Raw genomic sequence first — 12,086 nt, forward strand, 5'->3', positions numbered from 1 at the left:
TAAAATAGCTTATTCTTATGATTTGCTTATACTGTATGGCAGGTAGGGTTCTAAGTACTTTACCCTAATTAACTCACCCCTTGAATTGAATACTATTATTCTTATTTTCTAGATTAGAAACTGAGGCACAAATAATTTATTTGCCATAGGTCACATAGCCAGTGGCTGGAATTTTGATCAACAGCCTAAGCTTTAAACATTAACATGTACTTCCTTTCTGGAATAAACATCTTAAAAATTATTCTTCCAAAATTTGAGGTGACTTTAATAATTCAAAGTGAACAAAGAAAATGTATACTTACAAACATGTTGTTTAGATGTTATAAATATTGAAGACACAGTATGTAACTTTGCTGCAATACCTCCCAGGTAAGCACACATCGTTCCACAGACCAACAACAATTTGGTTTTATAACCAAGTTACGTCCTGTGTTTCATGAGAATCCATGCAACGCTGAGTCTGCAGAAAATGAGTCCTTGTATTTAATAAGGAAAGAAAATAGAAAATACACAAACTTTGTCTTAAAAATGATTTCTCATTGTTTCTTGACATGGAACCCCCTCCCCAGCCAATCACATACACTTTTTCCTGCCTGGAGGGCTTTTCTATGAGGTTTTCCCCCAGTCCCACACGTTCACAACCAATTCTGCTCACCTGTAAGATACAGGCTAGTCCCCCTCTTCCACAAAATCTTAACAGAGTAACACATTTGATGATTATTTTTCTCTAATATAAATTTCTTATTATACTGAAATATAGCCTGAGATATACCTGGCCATTCTTACTCATATTCTATTCTTTTCTTAGAAATATTTTCTAATTTTAAAATATATGTAATGTGATTTCTCTTTTTTCTAATTTGTATCAAGTTCTGGAAATGGTTTAATTTTCTTTTATATTTCCTATATGACCCAACATAGTGTGGAACTCAATTATTATTTAATAAATATTTATTAACTGTATTTTGTGTATATATCTGCTAGTTATTGAGGTTCTTAGAAAATGAATAAGATGTCATTGCTTGTTTCCTGGGAACTTAGAGGTTTGTAGAGGAGATATCTGAAAGTTAAGCATAACAGTAATTATGTGAAAGGACCAATTCGATATCTTAGTGTATGTAGTTAGCCCAAGGCCATCTTCTTTACCTAGTTTCCTGGACTCCTGATAATACAATTTATCTGAGTGCATCAAATGTTTTTTAAGAAAGTTAAAAGTTGTTTTTTTCAAAAACAGCATGACGTGTACCATTTAACTCTAAAACTAAGTCAGACTTATATGATGTGTAATTGTTTCATAGTGCTCATTTTTGACCACACTCTAGAGGTTGAGCATTCAACTTGTGTTTTTCCAACTCTTTTTTGTCTATGATTCCAAATACTTATGTTTTGTTCTTCCTTTTAAATCATGTAGTCTAAATTCCAAATGGTTAAATAATGAAGCAGCATATATCAAAATAAAACACAATTTATTTCCTTTGTTTTCTTGGGTATAACTCCTGGTACAAGTTATGGGCTATTATTTTAAACAAACTCAATGTGTGTGTGTGTGTGTGTGTGTGTGTGTGTGTGTACAGGATAACATAAAGTAGGAAGCTTGTGTTTTAGAAATATTTTATACAGTATTAATAAATGGGGAAATCAATTGTTTGATCTGTTTTTTACTATGTACTTTCTATATACCATACACAAGCTATTTTGAGCATATGGAATATTTTTGAAACTGTCAAGCAGCATGATGCAGACAACAAATTGTACATGCTGAAATTGGTAATATTCTGCAAAGGAACAATGCAGTGAACCATCAACATAGGATACTGCTGCTAATGAGTAGAAAATTCCACGAGACTGGCTGCCATCTTGTCCATGTAGCTTTTATTTGCCCTGAAAATGTGTCTCCTATGTACGTATCTACACTTCAAAAAGAAATATTTGAAAGTACAGAAAGACATGAAATTAAACTCACATAAAAGTGAGTTTCCTATTAACTCCGGCTGCTTTCTTCCATAAAACTAAATACTAAACTTTCTAGTTATCTATCAACAAAAAATGACTTCTACTATCTTCTCATTAAGAAAGGTAAGGAATTTAGCTTGCTAAATTATCTTTTTCTTAAACTCCAAAGTTTGTGAAATATTTTTCTTTTTAGCTATATAGATTACAGCATAAAAACTTAAACTTTTACTTCTTGATCCATAGCTTTTTGGTGTTATATATAACTCCCCTATGCATAAGAAGACATTAACACTCCATCTCATTCTCCATCATCTTTTCTCTAACCCCTCCCAATTTTTGTTAGCTCTGTCATGAGTATGATGTCGCCAGTTGTACATTTATTTCATGATTTATATATATATATATATATATAGTACAACAAAAAATATATTTTATGTATATTTATATAGTGTAATTTAGTTTTCTATACTTCATATCTACTTAATTCTGAGATCTGGTAATGAATAGTTTTTGAAATATTGTTATTATTAAAATAATAGGGAGTACTATAGAGTACAGAATACAGTAAATATTGGTTCCATAAAGAAGCTGGTACAGTTTTTTGAGCTAAATCTATTTTTTTAGAGAGGGTAAGCTAAATGTCAAAGTCAAACATGTTTTATTTTCTTATACCCCCAAACTTTGGAGCTACGACTTTCCTGGATAGCAAGAGTTTTTAATCCTATGGTTTTACCATTAACATTGAAAATAGAAATATAGGGGCGCCTGGGTGTCTCAGTTGGTTAAGCATCAGACTCTTGACTTCAGCTCAGGTCATGATCTCACGTTTTGTGAGTTTCAGCCCCACATCGGGCTCTGCATTGATAGCACGGAGGTTGCTTGGGGTTCTCTCTCTCTCCTTCTCTCTCTGTCCCTTCCCCACTCATGTGTTCTGTTTTTCTCTATTTCAAAGTAAATAAATAAGCTCAAAAATTTTTAAAAAATAGAAATATATACTCTTTGCACTACCGGATGAGTGGTGAAATTTGAAGACACTTCTTTAAGGGACTCAAAGCACTCTTAGATAAGACCAATATATTTCAGATCTCATATCTTCCTCTTTCTTAAATTTCATTTTCATTGTCTAGGAATATTTTTTTAAAGAGTGGATGAGTAGTAAATTTCTGGGAACTTGCGTTTCCAAAAAAGTGTTGTTTATTTTACTGCGCCCCCAGTGGTATGCCAGAATTGACTCGTAGCAGCTCACAAATGCTGACTGTTTAGCATCTCTTCCGAACCCTGTGACCTCACTTTGGTAGCTTGAAATTTCCCATGATAGGAGTGTTTGGCTTATGTATGTATGTATGTATGTATGTATGTATGTATTTACTTATTTATTTATTTACAGTACTGGTTGTTAAGTTTGGGGCTTATTTATTTATTCATTTATTTATTTAGAGTACTGTTTGTTAAGCTTTTTTCTGCATACCACTTCACTCACCAGGTTGGGTATAGAATTTTCAATTCAAAATTACTTTCCCTATATATTGAGAAGCTCTGGAAAACATTTTTCTATTGGTTACATATTTCTTCTGTTCTCCTGTATATAGTTTTTTTTTTCTTTTTAGAATGTCTTGAGTCTTAGTTACTCCATGAAGGCAAAGATTCTCATTCATTACCATGACAAAATCCATGAGGACAATATGTAGTACATAGTAAGCACTCAATATATATAGTTGGCTAATAAATTAATTAAATTCTGTTGAAGAACATTTGCCCTTCTAGATTTATTTTATGTGAGTTTTTATTTTTTGTTCTAGTATTCAATCTTTTTTAAGTGTTCAATCTTTTTGATGTTTTATTCTATGTTCAGAGAATTTTTCAGTAAATTTAGTAAATTTATTATTATTGCTATTATTATTATTATTATTATTTCAGCCATCAGTTCAATTTCAGAACTATTTCCTCTTCTCTGTTCCTCTTCCATAGAAGCAGTTTTTTGTATAATGATGTAATGTTATCTCAATGCTCTTCGAGAGGTAACTTTGGAATTCTTTTAACATCCTTTTCTTTCCATTTTCTCTGCTCCTACTGATCCTAGTATTTCTATTTCTTTATCTCAGTCTTCTTCTTTCAAACTATTGATAATTCCTAGGTCTTATGATTCTTTAGTGATTATTTTTCATTTATGAGTGGAGAACTAATTTGATTAATATAGATAGTTGATGTGGACTTCTCTTACTACTACTGGCCCTTCACCTGACTTAAGAGTACTGACCACAAAACCTATGTGAGTGGATAGCTTGTTAATAACTGGAAGGCTTCTTTTTGGTGTAGCAGACAAACCACTTGTCACACCACACTGCATTCTACCTATCAATTCTAAAAAGTTCTAACCTGGAAAATCAATATTCTATTCTAGGATGTATACAGAGAGATGATAGATAGATGGATGGATAGATGATAGATAGATAGATAGATAGAAGATAGATTTGAATAATATTTATGAATTAGCTGGACCTTCTTTATCATAGGTTTGATTCTGTATGCTTTCACTTTTTTTTTAAATTTTTTTTTAACATTTATTTATTTTTGAGACGGAGAGACAGAGCATGAATTGGGGAGGGGCAGGGAGAGAGGGAGACACAGAATCGGAAGCAGGCTCCAGGCTCTGAGCCATCAGCCCAGAGCCGATGCGGGGCTCGAACTCACGGACCGCGAGATGGTGACCTGAGCTGAAGTCGGACCCTTAATCGACTGAGCCACCCAGGCGCCTCAGTATGCTTTCGCTTTTAAGAAATTATGCAAAATGATTAGTCCTCTGATCTTCTTGTCCTCCTTTTTTCTATAGCTTATACCTCAGAATTTTAAAGTAGTTTTTCATCTCTGTACTACTTTATATTCATTTCAATGAGTCTTAATGAAAGAAATTACAGTGTGTGCTTAGCTCTCTGTCTTGAATCCTATGGTTGGTTTGCATCTTAATAACTTCGTCAAAAACAATTTAAATTCTGACTTTTGGGAAGATTTCTCACTTAAAAAAATAGATCTCTGGTATGGTATTAAGTAATTGTGAGGAACACAGTTTGAATTACCAGATTTGTGGCTAATAATATTATATGCATATTCCAGGATACAGCTGCAAGTGAAAATTATCTATAACACATCTTATGACCTCAAAGTCAATACCTTCTTGGGAAAGGTGGGATGAAGGAGAAGAGTTTGGCAAGGGATTCTCACACTTAAGGAAAACTGTCTAATATCAAAGTCTTATGTAGTTCATTTAAATGTATGACATTGGGCTCTCATGTGGGAAAATGAAGGAATAGATGTGTTTTAAACATAGTGTGTTAAATTTAATAATAGAAAATCAAAGCTATTTCCTTTGGAAATCTTTTAGTCTATTATGGATATTTAAGTAACTATAACTGCTTAGTGAGTTAAGACAAGAGAAGACTTAACTAAAACTTCTAAATTATGTTTGGTTGCCTATTGTGATTAGACACAAGAAGGAATTATTGGCTATTAAGATTCTTTATCGGCCCTGCTTCTTGAGTTCCTGGAACTTTTCCTCTTTTAATAAGTACACTTAGCTTGAACTTAACAATGACAAATGACCATTGGCATATCTGTCTATTTCCAGTAATTGAGCAGGCATTCTATACCTCCATGTACTATAGATTTGTAGTGTTATAACAATCTAATTATATTACTGCCCCTTATTTACAATGCTATCTTCTGATTGTGATGTCTCTTTGGCTTCTGGAAAATATGTAAGTTGATTACTTAATCCACATGTACATACACAATTTTCTTCTGGATTGCTGCCACAATCAACATGTTCAGAAAATGAAAACTTTTAGATATCTAAGAGATCTGAGTCTCTAAAGTTTTGGTTCAGAGAGAATGGTTCTATGATCACAGTACCAGATTGATCAACCCGGGCTAGTTATCATTTCTAAGTTCAGTATCTTTTTTTCACCTATGAAACAAGAGAATTGTATTATTATTTTGCATACCTCTTAGCTTTAAAATTCCGTGATTATAGGAATCAAAGATGGTAACATGTACAATAATAATATACTTATGTATTAACACATAATGTAAAAACCTAAGAAAGAGATTTAAATTTGGATGTGTTGACTTACATAAGTTTAAAATTATGAGAATAACCCTGGTTTAGTGCTAAAATTTTACACTTGGGAGCTGTTGAAATGATATTAATGTAAAGCTTTCTTGAAATACTCTTCTTCAATTTTGGCAAAAAGTTAATGACTTTTCAATGTATTACTATAGATATATTAAATGCCAAAAATGATTAATAAAAGTTGAAATCAGCTAGTAATTTCATTAAGTGAAATGGGAAATCAGTGGCACAAAAGGTGAAAAGTAAATGCCTCTTTCATGTTCTCATTTAACTCATAAATAATGCAATTAGAGCTTTGTCTTAAATGTTTATTGAGACCACGCTCTCTCATTGAGAACTTTCAGACTTTGCTCTCCTTGTGCTTAAATGTTCAATTTCATTAATATGGTTTTGGCATGAGTAATAAAGTATAAATATTTTACAGAATCAAAGTTCTAAGAAAGGACTTATGAAACAGTTGGTGTATTTCTTAAAGTAGTTCCCTCCAAATTAATTTAAATTGGCTCTGGAATGAGCACTGAAAATTTGCTTAAGGACCATAAGAAAAAGGTAATTATAAATGGCAGAGCATCCGACTTAGGGGAGTTGTCTGGTGGGGTGTTTGGTGTTCATCCAAGTTTTCTCTAACAACTTTATTAATTATCTGGAAGAAGAAATAAACAGCATGTTAATTAAATTTGCAGCTGATAATAATTGGGAAATGTTGCCAACTCTGATGCAAAAAATAAAGAAAGAGAAAAAGAAGAAAGAAAGAGAAATAATAAAAGGAAAAATAGATTGGGTTGATATATGTTCAGACTATAAGAAAACAAGAAAGCAATGACAAATATGATAGAGGAAAATGAAAGAATAAAGAATCCTAATCATAAATCAATGAAAAGAATATATTAACAAATAATTTTAAACATTTAAATTGTAGCTGGTAATATAAATATTATAAGCTTAAATATGCCATCTGTAATGCATTCATATCATAAACATATGGATAATCAATGATTTTACTCAAGAAAAATAAAGCCCTAACACAAAAGATATAGGAAATCTTGGAGTTTGAGATTTGGGGAGATGAATATGATAACCAGAGTAAGAGTATTTATCAAACTAAATCATATTTAAGCTTTCTTCTACTTAATCTCCATCTGAAAACTCTACTGCCAGCCTTTACATTGTCTTTACCTATTCTTTAAGGCAGACAATTGGGATTTAAAAAAAATCCTAATTTGTTAGCCTTTTGAATGTGAAATGTATTGTGTAGTATTTATCAGGCACACTCTCAAGGTTCTTTGCTAACAAAGAGTAGTTTTTTATCATATATTCAAACCTAAATAGCCATAAATTAGAAGGGAGATGAGGAAAAATGGCAGACAAACTTTAAATGAAAACGCAGTTCTTTCTTTTCTTATTCTCCATAATCTATTGTTCTCCTCGTCATGATATCCAATTGCAGGAACACTTCATAGATTCAACTTTTATAGTGTCTTACAAATAGATCCTTTACACTATTTATCATTACAGTATATGTTTATTTATCTGTGCCTCTTCACTATGTGGTGAGATCCTTAAGGGCAGAAACCATATCTTAAACATCTTTATAATTTTCAACATCTAGAGCCATGTTTGATATCTAATAAATGTTCAAGTAAAGTTAACTGGATGAATACATGTTACATGATATTTGGGAAACTTCTCTTGGCTACATATTAGTTCTGTGATATTGAAAAGACTTTTAACTTTCTGAGCCTCATTCTTCTTATTCCTAAAAATGGAGAAAATTTAAAAACTGGAGAAAATAATATCCTATTTTACATGGATTGGGAATAAATCCTGTATATAAAATACAGTGTTTAGCCCATAAAATTTTACCTCCCTTCCTCTTCTTAAAACTTGTAGTTTTCTTTTTAGATTTTATCCAAATTTTATGTTCAACTCTATATGCATTGTTAAGTAGGTGTTAAGTGACTTACCTTGACTCTTCATAATGATAATATGTAAAAAGATCTTATGATTTATGTATTTGGGAATTTTAAGACAATTATTACTTAGAATACTCTATGACCACTCCATAAAAATACACATCACCATAAAATAACTGCGTATGGAGTATTTAATCCTGAACTTCTAAAGATGAAAAGTGAAAGTAGTTACAATAATCATTATTTTCAATTTTATGTAGTTAAGTGGTTTTACACAAAAAAAATTAGCCTTCCAAATGACATAGTTATAATGCGTTAATGGTAGCATAACGTGTTATTACATTATGCAACATAATTTCATGGATATTATGTATGGCATTTTAGAAACTCATGTACTTACAGTTATTAGAAGATACTCAATTTTTTCAGACCATATTCTTCTTAACCCTATTACTTAATGTAATCCTTGAGTGGTTTCTCTGCCTTTTGATGAGGTCTTTGTATGGATTGTATAACCTATTTTCTAACAATTTAACTTACTGTTCCCCAATTTCTTCATTATTATCTTTTTGTCTTCTCATTTCCAAGTGAATATTTAGAATATTGTCTTAAAGTGATTCCAAAGTCAAGAAGTAATAATAATATACTATATCTAGTTTATAAAAAGTGCTTTGGTTTTAAAGGTTGACTATTTATGTAATAAATCTTAATAAATTTAGATGGAATTGAATATTTCTTCCACCATCATTAGCACCAGAAATAGTATTTTATTCATCATAATTCATGAAATTCTTTAATAGCAAATTATCGTTTATCAAATGGTCAACATTCAGTTAAATTCCCCACTTTCTGAGTACTTGCTTTTGGGAGACCATGCACAAAACGGTTAAAAATAGAGAACTTCCTCTCAAACATAACTGGATTCAAATCCCAGATCTGAGACGTAATTCCTGCATGGATTTAGATGTATTAATCCACCCTAGAACTTCTCTTTTTTCCTATAAAGTAAATTTAGTAATAATCACTCCAAACATTTCTTAAGAAATATTGAAATAAGATTGCTAAAACATCTCAGATATTGTTATTCTAATTAATATTTTAATGTGTCAGGTAGTAGTAAAAAGGTTAAAAAAAAAGAGTTCATAGTTTCATGGAGCTAAAAGCTGAAAAGAATCACATAACTAGGTAAAATTAAAGTCACCGCCCTCAAGAAATGTCATATAGTATTTGTTGAATAAATAAGAAAACTGAGGACAAAGATTTGGCAAAGCAGTAACTTCAATGGAAGTCAGTGTGTTAGTTACCATAATCAATATAAACAAAGTAATGTGGATATTCTGGAGAAAGGGACTGAACTATTATGGTTGAGGAAGATAAGAAAAGATTTAGAGGTCTTGAGTTTGGAGGATAAGTGGAAATATAAAATTTGAAGAACACTGGTGGGGTGTTCAAAGCCAAGATAAAACCATAAACAAAGTTTTGAAATAATTAAGTTGTTGAATGTTTGCAAGGTCAGGATTTCTAATATCCTATGAATGAAGGTGTAGGGTTTAGGAAACAGAACAAAATAGTATTGGAGGTATGCTGGGTAACAATGATAAATGCGACAATGTATATGACATTGTTTTAAAACAATCCATATAACTTACATTTGTAATTATGTATTTGCATGTGCATGTAAAATGTTTGTCTGTCTGTACAGATTGTGGTAGAGTTTTAGATTCTATTCACAACAGCCCAGGGCCTGCCCTCTAGTATCTTACAAGCTATTCAGACATTGATTTCAATAGGTAAATGAAAGATCATATAGAAAGTGGTCTGACAGTGATGTTTGGAAGTAGAAGTTAGAAGGAAGAAGGTGGTTCTGATGAGTATCTGCATGGGGTGATGAGCATCTATAGTCTGAGAAGACCTAACACTGATGAGTGAGCAGGTGCCAAACAAAGGATGCATTGATCACAACAGAAATGAAGACTACATTTTTCCTGGCTTGTTTCCTCTATTACCCGGTGGTCCTTACTACAAGAATGCTGTGTTTGCCCCCAAGTTTGTACTTTTCATTCTATTTTCCACGCCACTCTGAGTTTTGCTTTACTTCTTTCCTCTCCCATTTTTCTTCAGAAATGGATCAAGAAATGTTTCTGGCAAGAAGCCTAAAATGGTGGGAAGTACAGGCCTACCTAGGAGAATTTGTGGGTTTGGTTCCAGACCACTGCAATAAAAGCAAATGTTGCAATAAAGCAAGTCAAATGAATTTTTCGTTTCCCAGTGCATTTAAAAGTTATGTTTACATTATACTGTAGTCTATTAAGTATATGATAGCCTTATACCTAAAAAAATATATATGTATCTTATTTTGAAAATACTTTATGCTAAAACATACTAACCATCTTCTGAGCTTCCAGAGTCATCATTTTTTTTTTTTGCTGGTGGAAGGTCATGCTTTTTAAAAACAAAATTTAATGTTTATTTATTTCTGAGACAGAGAGAGACAGAGCATGAGTGGGGGAGGGGCAGAGAGAGAGAGGGAGACACAGAATCTGAAGCAGGCTCCAGGCTCCGAGCTGTCAGCACAGAGCCCGACGCGGGGCTTGAACTCACAGACTGCGAGATCATGACCTGAGCCAAAGCCGGTCACTCAACCGACTGACCCACCCAGGCGCCCCTGGTCACTCTTTGATATTGATAGTTGCTGACTGATCAGGATGGTAGTTGCTGAAGGATGGGGTGGCTGTGCCAATTTCTTAATACAACAATGAAGTTTGCTGCACTGATCGATTCTTCCTTTCACAAATAACTTCTCTGTAGCATGTAATGATGTTTGATATCATTTTATCCATAATAGAACTTCTTTCAAATATGAGCGATAAGGCTGTTTTGCTTTCTTATCATTTGTGTATTCACTGGAGTAACACTTTTAATTTCCTTCAAGATCTTTCCCTTTGCATTTGTAATTTAGCTAACTTTATATAAGAGGCTTAGCTTTCAGACTCTTTTGGCTTTCAACACGTCTTCTTCACTAAGCATAATCATTTCTAGCTTTTGGTTTAAAGTAAGAGATATGTTCACAATTCCAGACTTCACATTATATTTCAAAGCTGTAGTAATCAAAACAGCACAGTTCTGGCACAGTAAGAAACACATAGATCAATAGAACAGAAAAGAAATCCCAGAAATAAACCCATAATTATATGGTGAATTAATCTTTGACAAAGCCAGAAAGAATGTTCAATGGGAAAAGGATAATCTTTTCAACAAATGGAACTGGGAAAACTGGACACCTACATGCAAAAGAAAGAAACTGGACTTTCCTTCACCATACACAAAAATAAATTCAAGATGTTTTAAGGACCTAATGTGAGACCTGAAACCATGAAAATATTAGAAGAGAACACAGGCAGTAATTTCTCTGACATTAGCTATAGCAAAAGTTTTCTAGATATATCTTCTGACGCAAGGGAAATAAAAGCAAAAATAAAATATTGGGACTACATAAAAGTAAACAGCTTCTGCACAGTGAAGGAAACAATCAATAAAACTAAAAGTAAACCTACTCAATGGAGAAGATATTTGCAAATGACATATCTGATAAAGGCTTAGTATCCAAAATATACAAAGAACTTCTACAACTCAACACCCAAAAATCAAATAACTCAATTTAAAAAATGGGCAGAAGACATGTCTCCAAACAAGACATCCAGAAGGCCAACAGACATATGAAAAGATGCTCAACAACACTCATCATCAGAGAACTGCAAACCAAAACTACAATGAGATATCACCTCACACTTGTCAGAATGGCTAAAATCAGAAACTCAAAAAACAACAAGTGTTGGTGAAGATGTGTAGAGAAATGAACCCTCTTGCACTGTTGGTAGAAATGCAAACTGAAAGAACCACCATGGACAACAGTATGGAGGCTTCTTTAAAAAAATTAAAAAGAGAACTATGATCCAGTAATTGCACTACTGGGTATTTACCCAAAAAACACAAAAACACAAATTCAAAGGGATACATGCACCCCTATGTCTACAGCAGCATTATTTAAAATAGCCAAATTTCCACTGATAGATGAATGAATAAATAAGATGTGA

General features: G+C 32.5%; 1 long non-coding RNA gene across 1 annotated transcript in view; it reads right to left on the minus strand.

Moving 5' to 3' along the window:
* Nucleotides 1-313: 313 nt before the first annotated feature.
* LOC125911582 (uncharacterized) overlaps nt 314-12,086 on the minus strand; it is a 33,339-nt gene continuing 21,566 nt past the window's right edge. The window contains exon 4 of the long non-coding RNA XR_007454371.1: nt 314-460. This is a non-coding gene — a long non-coding RNA (uncharacterized LOC125911582). The remainder of the gene's footprint in view (nt 461-12,086) is intronic.

This window comes from Panthera uncia, assembly GCF_023721935.1.
Source record: "Panthera uncia isolate 11264 chromosome C1 unlocalized genomic scaffold, Puncia_PCG_1.0 HiC_scaffold_3, whole genome shotgun sequence".
Classification (NCBI taxonomy): domain Eukaryota; kingdom Metazoa; phylum Chordata; class Mammalia; order Carnivora; family Felidae; genus Panthera; species Panthera uncia.